This window comes from Pseudophryne corroboree, chromosome 2 (assembly GCF_028390025.1).
Source record: "Pseudophryne corroboree isolate aPseCor3 chromosome 2, aPseCor3.hap2, whole genome shotgun sequence".
Classification (NCBI taxonomy): domain Eukaryota; kingdom Metazoa; phylum Chordata; class Amphibia; order Anura; family Myobatrachidae; genus Pseudophryne; species Pseudophryne corroboree.
The window spans coordinates 863,135,411-863,150,777 of NC_086445.1; the positions used below are offsets into that span (position 1 = coordinate 863,135,411).

General features: G+C 43.1%; 1 protein-coding gene across 1 annotated transcript in view; it reads right to left on the reverse strand.

Annotated features, from left to right (window-relative positions):
• Positions 1-15,110, reverse strand: part of SPECC1 (sperm antigen with calponin homology and coiled-coil domains 1) — a 1,059,948-nt gene extending 1,044,838 nt beyond the window's left edge. The window contains exon 1 of the mRNA XM_063955878.1: positions 15,012-15,110. The gene's annotated coding sequence lies outside the window, so the exon portion shown is untranslated. The remainder of the gene's footprint in view (positions 1-15,011) is intronic.
• Between the last annotated feature and the right edge of the window lie 257 nt (positions 15,111-15,367).

Below are 15,367 nucleotides of genomic sequence, written 5' to 3' on the forward strand. Positions count from 1 at the left end.
CACAATTTCTACCTTTATCAATGTAGATGATCCCTGATCATCTACCGCACACCACACTGACTGCCTTATCTCCCAGACAAGCTGTGTGTTGGTCTATACTTTAACTATTACCTCTACTATGAAATAACAGCAAATCTCTTTTAGCACTTTCTATCAACTATAAAAATTGGCAAACAGGAATAGTGATATACGAAATTGAAAAAGAAATGCAGATATATATGTATGCGTGCGTGTATACGCAAGACAGAAGAGAAATAAACAGTTTTAAAAAAAAAACACAAGCGTTTTGTTCTTACCTCCGGTTCCCGGATTCCTTCAGCACTCTTTATCTAAGCAAAGCAGACACTTATCCCGTCAGCACTGCGAGACAACCTCCCACCCTTTGCTGAGGGATAATGTCTGCTGATCTACCTAGTGCAGATGTGAGAAGGACAGGACGAGTCCCCAATTGACAATGCTAAATTCCTTTGTCGTATAAATAACCCTTTATGAGGTCTAAGAACACTGTACGCTGTTTACTTAAGAAGTACCGTAAGGGTACGCTAGTTGCGTAACGATCGCTCAGCCGTAGGCGAGACGCTCAAGCGCCACGTTCGCTCACGGCCCAGTGATCACAGGACAGCACGTTATTGGTTATGTCTAGAGTAATGATTCGCTATGGCGTAGCGTACGCTCGAGACCACGAGGAGATCACCAGCGGCGCAGACGCTCACAACGCTATACCTTTATGTCTAAACCTTTTATCAATGAAATACACAGAATACCTTAATGTGAATACAGGGTGTATGTGCAACCTTGTGTAACCTAACTAACTACAAAGCTGCTTGAGCGTCACCGACGCTCAAGTGAACACTTAAAACTATAGAAAATACACAGATACTGGTTTAGGGTCCAAAGCCTATCAACTGTATTATATCTAATATACTTGTAAAAGAGAATAACAGTACAAATGATACACTACAATATAACAGAGACTTCCTAACCAAAATACAATACTATCTAATACAATACAATACTAGTCTAGGGGAGATATGAGAGAAAAGAGAATAGAGAGAGAGAAATGGAGAGAGATGAGAGAAATTGGCTCACAGTAAGACAATGATTACGGAGAGAAACTTACGCACAAAGGGTATGATCGCATGCGCCTCGATATCCAGCTCCCGATTGTCAGCAAGACAACCGTTGATGAGAGAGTGAAGTTGGATATGGTCGGCCTGCCTATTTATGCCCCACACACAATGCAATCTCACAGTCCCTACAATCCCATTGTCCATTGGACGTCGGAATTCGGCCCTGCATCATAACAAAAGGTCATAGGTTGATTCATACAGGTGGGCTGTGACGATTTCAAACAGCTCAGGTGGGTGGGGAACTAGGTTTCCCGCCGCATACCTGAGTATGAGTAAATAGTAGAAATGGACATAAATTTCTTATGTCCATAACTATTCGCACGAGCGATTAATACGCTCCAAACCAACACCGGAATATTGTTATTTAAATACTCTTCCGATGGGTACCAAACACTACTGCATGACTCCTGTTAGACCCTTCCTACGATACAAAGAGGGATTCCTCAGCTCAGGGACATTCTATATTAACCAAACTTTCAGAATCTATCAAAGGGACCATGATCTACAAACTACATTAATTGTGAAAATATGTAACGAATGAGTTGCACGCTACGACTACATAAACTCTACCGTAAATACGCATACCGTGCGCCCGCGGGTGCACGCTATTGCGTGTATGCGCCTTCACGGGAGAGCGTACGCATGCGCAGCGCGGACCAGTGTGCGGTGCAAATATGGCAGTGTGTATGGGGATATTTTTCTGACTTTGACACGGTGTACTATGGGGGTCATTCCGAGATGATCGTAGTATGATCATTCACACTGACATGCAGGGGGACGCCCAGCACAGGGCAATCCCGCCCTGCATGTCAGTGCCGGCCCCCTGCAGAAGTGCAAAGGCATCGCACAGCGGCGATGCCTTTTTCACTTCAAGAGTAGCTCCCGACCAGCGCAGCTTTAGCGTGCTGGCCGGGAGCTACTCATCGCTCCCCGGCCCTCAGCAACTGCGTGTGACGTCACGAAGCCGCTGCGGCCCGCCCCCTGTTCAGTCCGGCCACGCCTGCGTTGGCCGGACCGTGCCCACGAAACTGCGGCCGTTCCGCCCCCTCCCGCCCAGCGACCGCCTCTCCCTGTTAATCAGGCAGAGGCAATCGCAGCCCTGCTATGGCCTTCAGCCGTCTGGCAAGCGCCAGCGCACTACGGCGCCGGCACAGTAGGTGCCCGTTCACTCAGCTGCGATAAAAAGCAGCGAGCAACTACTCACAAGTAATTGACAAATAATTTCACTGATGTTCTCAAGGCGCTCCATTCGACACAGCTTCAGGAAACGCGTGTTAAATTCACACACAGAACCTACATTACACCAGGCCAACGAAAACATATGGTCCCTACTGAATCTGGGAACTGCCAGAAATGTGGGACTCCCAATGCTTTATTTTTACATTGTTTTTGGAACTGCCCTAAAAGAAAGAAATTCTGGTACAAGGTGTTATGGTTTTATTAATTCCACATTTCAGCTTAAGTTAAAGCTGAACTACAAAGCTATGCTTGGCCTGACCTTTACTGATTGGGGCATTCCATCATATAAAAAACACCTTATCCCGTTACTGTATGTTATTTTAACTTTGGGGAAACAGTTAATTCTTACTAATTGGATTGTTAAATCTCCTCCTAGGATTGATACTTTGCGCTCACGCCTTATTCGCACTTTGTACTTAGAGCGCCAATCCACTATGCCTAATGTGGAATGCAATGTTTTACGCCTTTATAAAAAATGGGGCCCGTTTATAGACTCTCTGGACCCTTCTCACCAACAACATGTGTTGTCCTTGTTTGACTCAACTAAATGGTTCTTGTTACGCCGTATTGCTACTGATCCTTGAATATGTTTGTTTGAGCTACTAATGTCTGTCTACATGCATTAATCTCAGTCTCTATTCTCGTCCAGTCATATGCCTGCCGCAGGAAAGTTTTTCTATGCCTTTTATCGACACTGATTTCGCTCCCTATGTCCCTCCCTTCCTTTTCTTTCCTTCCCCTTTCAGTTTGTCCCTCTTGTTTCTTTTTTCTTTTGGTTGTTTTCTCTGTTTTTTTGTTCTCCTATTATACGCAACTTATGCAGGTACATTTAGTTACTTGGTTGAAGGCCTCATTTTTGGTTCTGTTTTTTGTCATTATTACTCTAAGCGTTCTTTTCTTCGGGAGCCATTAACCTAATACATTGTATTTGTTTGTTTTTTGCTCAAAGGAGACGTCATGTCTTCTAAATGTTATTTTTATTGTTATGTATGGATGTATACTTTATCACAATTCTGTTACTGCTTAAATTGACTGTATCTTTATTTTCTTTAATGCAAAAACTCAATAAATACATTAAGGGAAAAAAAGCAGCGAGCAAACGGTTCAGAATGACCCCCTATATCTGTAGCGTAGTCGTGGTGTAAAGGACAGAGTGTGATTCCTGATTAGTAAAAAAAAAAAACAAATACCAAACCCTGAGCAACATCACCAAACAGGTAGTTTCAACTTTAAACTTGTCATTTATTTTGTACTGTCTGGACATGGCTACTACTAACAGATGCACAGACAAAAATCTTAAAGCTATGTGTGCAAATGCTAGGAGCTTAGGAGATAAAGTTCCAGAGCTAATTGCGATAATGACAAGGGGTAACCTGGATATTGTGGCAATTACAGAGTCATGGTGCAATGAGAATCATGACTGGGACATAGCTATACCAGGATACAATTTATTTAGGAAAGATAGAATGGGAAGTATAGGAGGAGGGGTAGCAATGTATGTGAAAAAAAAGTATAAATGCTAGTTTAATACAAAATATTGACGACAAAGCTGAGGCCCTTTGGATCACCATAGAAACCGGGGAGAAGGACATTATTCGCATTGGGGTGATCTTTAGACCACCAGGCTAGGGGCAGGATTTGGACAGGAACCTATTGTTGGACACCACTAAAATGGCTTTAAAGGGAGAAGTCATAATTATGGGAGACTTTAATTTATCTGCTGTAAATTGGGAGGGGTCTTTTGCAAGTTTAGCTACAAGTGGCAAATTTCTAAATTCCTTACAGGGAGCATCTCTCCAGCAGTTGGTGAGGGAGCCCACTCGCAAAGACTCAATAATAGATTTGATTCTTACAAATGGAGACAGGATATCAGACATATATGTGGGTGAGCACCTAGGATCCAGTGATCATCAAGCAGTATGGTTTAGTATAAAGACAGGATCCAACTCCTGTCACACAAAAACAAAGGTGTTGGATTTTAGAAATGCTGACTTTGCAAAAATGGGGAGATGTTTAAGTGATTCATTGGCGGACTGGAAGAACTTGGAAAGAGTGCTGGAGAGGTGGGAAAAACTAAAAAGTGCAATACTAAGGGCAACAGACCTTTGTATCAAAAGGGTTAGGAAAAGCACCAGGAAAAGGAAGCCAGTGTGGTTCACAAAAGAAGTAGCAACTAGTGTGAAAGCTTTTAGGAAATACAAACAGACTCAAAATAATAACGACAAAGAGGTGTATCTTGACAGACAGAAGAATGCTAAGAAAGTGATCAGACGTGCAAAGGCAGAAGCCAAGGAGAAAATGGCCCAGTCAGTAGATAAAGGGGGCAAAACTTTTTTTAAGTATATAAGTTAAAGGAGAAAATCAAATGGAGGAATAATAAGACTTAAGACAGAGAGTGAGCATTTGGTGGAGGGAGACAAGGCAATAGCAGATCACCTAAATAATTATTTTTTCTCAGTATTTACTACAGAAGGAGAAGGGAAGGGGCCACAGTTAAGTTGCAAGGACATTCATAAAAATAAGGTAGATGAAAGTACATTTACAGAGGAGAAGGTCCTAATAGAACTTTCAAAACTAAAAGTGGATAAATCAATGGGGCCAGATGGGACACCTTTAACAGAATTATTTAACCAGTCACTAAATACAGTTGCCATTCCAGAGGACTGGAAAAGAGCAAATGTAGTTCCAATTCACAAAAGTGGAAGCAAGGAAGAAGCAAGTAACTACAGACCTGTAAGCCTTACATCCATAGTAGGGAAAGTAATGGAAAAACTATTAAAAGAAAGAGTTGTGGAATATCTTAAATAAAAAAACTTACAGGATCCACAACAGCATGGATATACTGGTGGGAGATCATGCCAAACCAATCTTATTGACTTTTTTGACTCTGTGACGAAAATAATAGATCAAGGGGGAGCTATAGATGTAGCATATCTAGACTTTAGTAAGGCATTTGACACTGTCCCACATCGCAGATTGCTAAATAAACTTGAAAGCATGGGGGTGGATTATAAAACAGTTAAACGGATAAGAACCTGGTTGCAGGATAGAAAACAGACAGTTGTAGTAAATGGAGTGCAATCTATGGAGGGAAATGTTACCAGTGGAGTACCCCAGGGATCTGTACTTGGACCAGTTTTCTTTAATATATTTGTTAGTGACATTGCAAATGGTATTGAAGGGAAAGTATGCCTTTTTGCAGATGATACAAAGATATGCAACAGGGTAGACACACCGGGAGGGGTAAAACAAATGATTGATGACCTAGGTAGGCTTGAGAAATGGTCAAGAACGTGGCAACTACAGTTTAATGCTAAAAAATGAAAAATCATGCACTTGGGTCTCAAAAACCCAAAGGCTAAATATAGTATCAAGGGTACGATAATGGAAACTACTGAGGAGGAAAGGGATTTAGGAGTCACTATTACAAGTGACTTAAAGGCAGCAAAGCAATGCAACAAAGCAATTAGAAAGGCAAGTCAGATGCTTGGTTGCATAGGGAGAGGAATCAGTAGCAGGAAAAAATAAGTAATAATGCCACTATATAGGTCTTTGGTACGGCCCCATCTGGAATACTGTGTCCAGTTCTGGAGACCATATCTCCAGAAGGATAAATACATTAGAGAGTGTACAAAGAAGGGCAACTAAAATGGTGCATGGCCTACATCACAAAACTTACCCGGGAAGGCTAAAAGATCTTAACATGTATAGTTTGGAGGAGAGAAGGGAAAAGGGAGGACATGATACAAACTTTCAAATATACCAAGGGTCTTAACAAAGTTCAGGAGGGAAACATTCTTCAAAGGAAGAGGAGTATTAGAACTCGAGATCATACACTGAGACTGGAGGGAGGCAGGTTCAGGGTAAATTTAAGGAAAAATTACTTCACAGAAAGGGTAGTGGATAAGTGGAATAGCCTCCCATCAGAGGTGGTAGAGGCTAAGACTGTAGAGCAATTTAAACATGCTTGGGATAAGCATATGAACATCCTTACAAAGAAATAAGGTTCAAAAAGGGTTGAGATTGCCTAAAGGATAAAAAAGGGGCAGACTAGATGGGCCAAGTGGTTCTTATCTGCCGTCAAATTCTATGTTTCTATGTAACTTTTAAGCTGGGTACACACTAGGCGATATTTTAAACAATATTGCTCATTTTGACCCTTCTGACCGATATCGTTTGTAATATTGTCTGGTGTATATGCACTATTTCGTTAACGATGCACTCTCCGCTCCCGTGTGTCGCTAGCAAGGTCTTCTGTCATCTGTGCATGCAGATCAATTTTGTCATTAAATATAAGGGGCATATCGTCCAGTGTGTACGCTACTAACAATGAATGACCCCCATAAAATTCCTACCCAGTAGCTGAAAAACCCTAGTGTCAGATGACTCCTGTATATTGTTGGTCGTTTGTAAAAATCACTGTGTGTACGCTCAATATCGTTTGTCCAGGACTCCAAGGGAAAACATTCAACAATATCACTCATGGAGCATAAAATCTAGTGTATCCAGCTTTAGCTCATTTTCTATAAACCCAAAGCTATTAATAGAAACCAGCTTAGTTATAATGTATATTATAAGAATTTACTTACCGATAATTCTATTTCTCATAGTCCGTAGTGGAAGCTGGGGACTCCGTAAGGACCATGGGGAATAGCGGCTCCGCAGGAGACTGGGCACATCTAAAGAAAGCTTTAGGACTATCTGGTGTGCACTGGCTCCTCCCCCTATGACCCTCCTCCAAGCCTCAGTTAGGATACTGTGCCCGGACGAGCGTACACAATAAGGAAGGATTTTGAATCCCGGGTAAGACTCATACCAGCCACACCAATCACACCGTACAACTTGTGATCTGAACCCAGTTAACAGCATGATAACAGAGGAGCCTCTAGAAAAGATGGCTCACTACAGCAATAACCCGATTTTTTTGGTAACAATAACTATGTACCAGTATTGCAGACAATCCGCACTTGGGATGGGCGCCCAGCATCCACTACGGACTATGAGAAATAGAATTATCGGTAAGTAAATTCTTATTTTCTCTAACGTCCTAAGTGGATGCTGGGGACTCCGTAAGGACCATGGGGATTATACCAAAGCTCCCAAACGGGCGGGAGAGTGCGGATGACTCTGCAGCACCAAATGAGAGAACTCCAGGTCCTCCTCAGCCAGGATATCAATTTTGTAGAATTTTACAAACGTATTTGCTCCTGACCAAGTAGCTGCTCGGCAAAGTTGTAAAGCCGAGACCCCTCGGGCAGCCGCCCAAGATGAGCCCACCTTCCTTGTGGAGTGGGCATTTACAGATTTTTGGCTGTGGCAGGCCTGCCACAGAATGTGCAAGCTGAATTGTACTACAAATCCAACGAGCAATAGTCTGCTTAGAAGCAGGAGCACCCAGCTTGTTGGGTGCATACAGGATAAACAGCGAGTCAGATTTCCTGACTCCAGCCGTCCTGGAAACATATATTTTCAGGGCCCTGACAACGTTTAGCAACTTGGAGTCCTCCAAGTCCCTAGTAGCCGCAGGCACCACAAATAGGTTGGTTCAGGTGAAACGCTGAAACCACCTTAGGGAGAAACTGAGGACGAGTCCTCAATTCCGCCCTGTCCGAATGGAAAATCAGATAAGGGCTTTTACAGGATAAAGCCGCCAATTCTGACACGCGCCTGGCCCAGGCCAGGGCCAACAGCATGACCACTTTCCATGTGAGATATTTAACTCCACAGATTTAAGTGGTTCAAACCAATGTGACTTTTGGAACCCAAAACTACATTGAGATCCCAAAGTGCCACTGGAGGCACAAAAGGAGGCTGTATATGCAGTACCCCTTTTACAAACGTCTGAACTTCAGGGACTGAAGCTAGTTCTTTTTTGGAAGAAAATTGACAGGGCCGAAATTTGAACCTTAATGGACCCCAATTTCAGGCCCATAGACACTCCTGTTTGCAGGAAATGTAGGAATCGACCCAGTTGAATTTCCTCCGTCGGGCCTTACTGGCCTCGCACCACACAACATATTTTCGCCAATTGCGGTGATAATGTTTTTGCGGTTACATCCTTCCTGGCTTTGATCAGGATAGGGATGACTTCATCCGGAATGCCTTTTTTCCTTCAGGATCCGGCGTTCAATCGCCATGCCGTCAAACGCAGCCGCGGTAAGTCTTGGAACAGACAGGGTCCTTGCTGGAGCAAGTCCCTTCTTAGAGGTAGAGGCCACGGATCCTCCGTGAGCATCTCTTGAAGTTCCGGTTACCAAGTCCTTCTTGGCCAATCCGGAGCCACGAATATAGTGCTTACTCCTCTCCATCTTATCAATCTCAGTACCTTGGGTATGAGAGGCAGAGGAGGGAACACATACCCTGACTGGTACACCCACGGTGTTACCAGAGCGTCTACAGCTATTGCCTGAGGGTCCCTGGACCTGGCGCAATACCTGTCGAGTTTTTCCCAACGGTTTATAATCATGTGGAAGACTTCTGGGTGAAATCCCCACTCTCCCGGGTGGAGGTCGTGCTGAGGAAGTCTGCTTCCCAGTTGTCCACTCCCGGAATGAATACTGCCGACAGTGCTATCACATGATTTTCCGCCCAGCGAAGAATCCTTGCAGCTTCTGCCATTGCCCTCCTGCTTCTTGTGCCACCCTGTCTGTTTACGTGGGTGACTGCCGTGATGTTGTCCGACTGGATCAACACCGGCTGACCTTGAAGCAGAGGTCTTGCTAAGCTTAGAGCATTGTAAATGTCCCTTAGCTTCAGGATATTTATGTGAAGTGATGTCTCCAGGCTTGACCATAAGCCCTGGATATTCCTTCCCTGTGTGACTGCTCCCCAGCCTCGCAGGCTGGCATCCGTGGTCACCAGGACCCAGTCCTGAATGCCGAATCTGCGGCCCTCTAGAAGATGAGCACTCTGCAACCACCACAGGAGGGACACCCTTGTCCTTGGTGACAGGGTTATCCGCTGATGCATCTGTAGATGCGACCCGGACCATTTGTCCAACAGGTCCCACTGGAAAGTTCTTGCGTGGAATCTGCCGAATGGGATTGCTTCGTAGGAAGCCACCATTTTACCCAGAACCCTTGTGCATTGATGCACTGAGACTTGGCTCGGTTTTAGGAGGTTCCTGACTAGCTCGGATAACTCCCTGGCTTTCTCCTCCGGGAGAAACACCTTTTTCTGGACTGTGTCCAGGATCATCCCTAGGAACAGAAGACAAGTCGTCGGAACCAGCTGCGATTTTGGAATATTGAGAATACAATCGTGCTGCCGCAACACTACCTGAGATAGTGCTACACCGACCTCCAACTGTTCCCTGGATCTTACCCTTATCAGGGAATTGTCCAAGTAAGGGATAACTAAAATTCCCTTCCTTCGAAGGAATATCATCATTTCGGCCATTACCTTGGTAAAGACCCGGGGTGCCGTGGACCATCCATACGGCAGCGTCTGAACTGATAGTGACAGTTCTGTACCATAAACCTGAGGTACCCTTGGTGAGAAGGGTATTGACATGAAGGTAAGCATCCTTGATGTCCCGAGACATCATGTAGTCCCCTTCTTCCAGGTTCGCAATCACTGCTCTGAGTGACTCAATCTTGAATTTGAACCTCTGTATGTAAGTGTTCAAAGATTTTAGATTTAGAATCGGTCTCACCGAGCCGTCCGGCTTCGGTACCACAACAGTGTGGAATAATACCCCGTTCCCTGTTGCAGGAGGGGTATCTTGATTATCACCTGCTGGGAATACAGCTTGTGAATGGCTTCCAAAACTGTCTCCCTGTCAGAAGGAGACATCGGTAAAGCCGACTTTAGGAAACGGCGAGGGGGAGACGTCTCGAATTCTAATTTGTACCCCTGAGATATCACCTGAAGGATCCAGGGGTCTACTTGCGAGTGAGCCCACTGCGCGCTGAAATTCATTGAGACGGGCCCCCCACCGTGCCTGATTCTGCTTGTAAAGCCCCAGCGTATACTGAGGGCTTGGCAGAGGCGGGAGAGGGTTTCTGTTCCTGGGAACTGGCTGATTTCTGCAGCCTTTTTCCTCTCCCTCTGTCACGGGGCAGAAAAGAGGAACCTTTTGCCCGCTTGTCCACGAAAAGACTGCGCCTGATAATACGGCGTCTTCTCATGTTGAGAGGCGACCTGGGGTACAAACGTGGATTTCCCAACTGTTGCCGTGGCCACCAGGTCTGAAAGACCGACCCCAAATAACTCCTCCCCTTAATAAGGCAATACTTCCAAATGCCGTTTGGAATACGCATCACCTGACCACTGACGTGTCCATAACCCTCTACTGGTAGAAATGGACAACGCACTTAGACTTGATGCCAGTCGGCAAATATTCCGCTGTGCATCACGCATATATAGAAATGCATCTTTTAAATGCTCTATAGGCAAAAATATACTGTCCCTATCTAGGGTATCAATATTTTCAGTCAGGGAATCCGACCACGCCAACCCAGCACTGCACATCCAGGCTGAGGCGATTGCTGGTCGCAGTATAACACCAGTATGTGTGTAAATACATTTTAGGATACCCTCCTGCTTTCTATCAGCAGGATCCTTAAGGGCGGCCATCTCAGGAGAGGGTAGAGCCCTTACAAGCGTGTGAGCGCTTTATCCACCCTAGGGGGTGTTTCCCAACGCACCCTAACCTCTGGCGGGAAAGGATATAATGCCAATAACATTTTAGAAATTATCAGTTGTTATCGGGGGAAACCCACGCATCATCACACACCCCATTTAATTTCTCAGATTCAGGAAAACTACACCCCTTATGGGTTTGCTGCACTCACCACGATTCGGGCTCAGTGGCGAGTAGTGCTCGCCACAGGTTCTATTTCCACTGTATGGGTGTCGTGGGAATAGTCCCTTTAACGTTGGCATGCCGACTGTCAGGAATTTCAGGGTTCGGGATGCAGGCGGAGGTATTGTGCCGGTCATATAACTACATCCCCATTGACTGGGTTATAGAGATCTCTATGTCTATGTTGTGTTTAAACTGCCATGTTACACTGTCACAGCATTAGCAATGAAGAATATTGGTTTCTAGAGAGCCAGTGGAGTCCCTAGTTCTATCATTGGCTTCACACAGAACAGCAAAGAGATAAGAAATGACGAAGAGAGAACCTGAGTAAAAAGGTCACTGTTGTACAAATAGTGTTTTGGGAACCTGCTTTAACACATAGATCATCCATTAAAAACTATAAAATATTAATTACAAGTATTTAATGAAAAATGCATGCATTAATATAACTTTTTACTATCATTTATTTATATACAGTAGCACCAACATATTACACAGATGAATATTAATTCCCTTCTGTCACAATACTGTGCACCCTTTATAGGAGCATATCGCTCATTCTATTTAGTACTGCGCACCCTTTATAGGTACATATCGCTCATTCTATCTAGTACTGTGCACTCTTTATAGGTGCATATCGCTCATTCTATTTAGTACTGTGCACCCTTTATAGGTACATATCGCTCATTCTATCTAGTACTGCGCACCCTTTATAGGTACATATCGCTCATTCTATTTAGTACTGTGCACTCTTTATAGGTACATATCGCTCATTCTATTTAGCACTGTGCACCCTTTAAAGGTACATATCGCTCATTCTATTTAGTACTGCGCACCCTTTATAGGTACATATCGCTCATTCTGTTTAGTACTGTGCACCCTTTATAGGTACATATCGCTCATTCTATTTAGTACTGTGCACCCTTTATAGGTATATATCGCTCATTCTATTTAGCACTGTGCACCTTTTATAGGTACATATCGCTCATTCTATTTAGTACTGCGCACCCTTTATAGGTACATATCGCTCATTCTATTTAGCACTGTGCACCCTTTATAGGTACATATCGCTCATTCTATTTAGTACTGTGCACCCTTTATAGGTGCATATTGCTCATTCTATCTAGTACTGCGCACCTTTATAGGTATATAGCGCTCATTCTATTTAGTACTGTACACTCTTTATAGGTACATATGGCTCCTTCTATCTAGTACTGCACACTCTTTATAGGTACATATCGCTCATTCTATTTAGTTCTGTGCACTCTTTATAGGTACATATCGCTCAATCTATTAAGTACTGTGCACTCTTTATAGGTACATATCGCTCATTCTATTTAGTACTGTGCACCCTTTATAGGTGCATATCGCTCATTCTATTTAGTTCTGTGCACTCTTTATAGGTACATATCGCTCATTCTATTTAGTTCTGTGCACCCTTTATAGGTACATATCGCTCATTCTATTTAGTACTGCGCACTCTTTATAGATACATATCGCTAATTCTATTTAGTACTGTGCACCCTTTATAGGTATATATCGCTCATTCTATTTAGCACTGTGCACCCTTTATAGGTACATATCGCTCATTCTATTTAGTACTGTGCACCCTTTATAGGTGCATATTGCTCATTCTATCTAGTACTGCGCACCTTTATAGGTATATAGCGCTCATTCTATTTAGTACTGTACACTCTTTATAGGTACATATGGCTCCTTCTATCTAGTACTGCGCACTCTTTATAGGTACATATCGCTCATTCTATTTAGTTCTGTGCACTCTTTATAGGTACATATCGCTCATTCTATTAAGTACTGTGCACTCTTTATAGGTACATATCGCACATTCTATTTAGTACTGTGCACTCTTTATAGGTACATATCTCTCATTCTATTTAGTACTGTGCACTCTTTATAGGTACATATCTCTCATTCTATTTAGTTCTGTGCACTCTTTATAGGTACATATCGCTCATTCTATTTAGTACTGTGCACTCTTTATAGGTACATATCTCTCATTCTATTTAGTACTGTGCACTCTTTATAGGTACATATCTCTCATTCTATCTAGTACTGCGCACCTTTATAGGTATATAGCGCTCATTCTATTTAGTACTGTGCACTCTTTATAGGTGCATATCGCTCATTCTCATTTCCAGGAATAGTAATCCCTAGTGCACACTGGATTTACTTACTAGTACATGGCTACATGTTATTTAAATGTTATCCTTCACTTACTTTTAATAATTATTAGAACAAAAGTATGAAAGGACGTAACTTAATATAACTAAATCAGAATATCTCGCTACTTTCATGATGTGATTCCTGTTTATTAAAAAACTGAAAACAAACTTTTTCAGTATTCTCAACAGGGCACACTGTTACTTCTAAGAGTATGTGTTCTCTTAATTCTACTGAATAAAAATGTCTTGATCCCAAATGAGGGCTGATAATGAGAATTAATAAGCCTTTCAATTAGTAAAGTAAGATCAGACTACAGCACTGCTAGGAATGAAAGGCTGCTGAAATGGTAACTAAAACTAAAAACACATTAGATATGTGATATGTCAGTACTAATACACACCAATTCATTCATGTACAGAAGATAAATGTCTTACATATTCCAGTTGTGTTTTCTATATTTGTTTTCCTGCAGTGTGTATTTCTTTATCTTCTTGGGACATATTACTTTCCTATCCCCACTCATGTAAGTGCACTATACTCATAATAAATGGGATACGGTCGTTAGGTCGACCACTGAAAGTGGACTTGAGCATTAGGTCGACATGTATTAGGTCGACAGGTCAAAAGGTCAACATGAGGTTTTTGGGGTTTTTTTAATTCTTCATTTTTTGGATTTTTCCATACTTGACAATCCACGTGGACTACCGTGTCCCCTCGCATGGCTCGCTTAGCTCACAGGTTACCGGAAAACAGGTTTGCGAGCTAAGCGAGGGGACACGGTGCACTAATTGGGGTTCCCCGTCACTTTACGAAGAATACTACACCAAAAAAAAGTCCAAAAACTCATGTTGACCTGTTCACCTGTCGACCTAGTACACGTCGACCTAATGTCCATGTCGACCTAATGTTCAAGTCGACCTAATGACTGTTGACCTAAGTTGAGTCGACCTAACGACCCATACCCCAATAAATTATACAGCAGCAGGAAACAGTTACAGTATACAATTACAGTATATAGATCAGAGGTTCTCAAACGCGGTCCTCAAGGCACCCCAACGGTCCAGGTTTTAAATGTATCCATGCTTGGCCACAGGTGACTTAATTAGCACCTACTGTAAGTAAATTTAATTTAACCATCTGTGCTGAGCCATGGCTATACCTAAATCCTGGACTGTTGAGGTGCCTTGAGGACCGCGTTTGGGAACCTCTGATATAGATCGTTGAAATAACACGAAGATCAATATTGTATTTTTCTTTAGATAAACCATAGGAACACGGTTATTAGAGAGGTATAGAGGTTTGCAAATGCAATACACTGCAGAGTCTCTCCAGCAGCAGGAACAAGTGAGTCCTCACACAGCACATGCAGATAAGCAAAGATCAATAATCTCATGCACAGCTAGGAAGAACTACATTATTCAGCCTGGAAAATTATTCACATATATCTTCCCACATACAGTATGCAAAGTGTACTGCATATCTGTAATAGGAATGACGCTACTGTCGCTACTGTAAATGTAGAGGTGATGACTGGACCTATAGCAATATCAAGAAGAGGATTTTCTACAGATCTTTCCAATATTACCAGTAATCCAAGATACACGGCAGTTTATCTCCACCAGCAGAGCAACGTACTAATTGCCTGTTCTTACCTCGGTCTCTCTAGCCGCGATCCCTTCTGCAGCTGACAGGTACCAGGTGTAATATTCACACAGAAGCACTAGAGGGCACCAGATACACACAGGGAGACGCCCCCTCTCTGTCGCCTCCGCACAGGGGACTGTGATGCATGATGGGGAATGTAGTTTCCCCTGTATTAGCCTGAGAGCACGTTGGTCTTGCGAAAACTACATTCCCAGGAGTCTTTTGGATGAGAAGAAAACAAGCTTATTTTGGGGGCTGTAGTTCTTGTCATGACAACGACCTGCGCCCCCACATGTCCTTGCAGTGATACAATGCAGTTTTTCTTCTGTTTAATTCGTTCAGTCGGCCCCCTACTTTATAAACC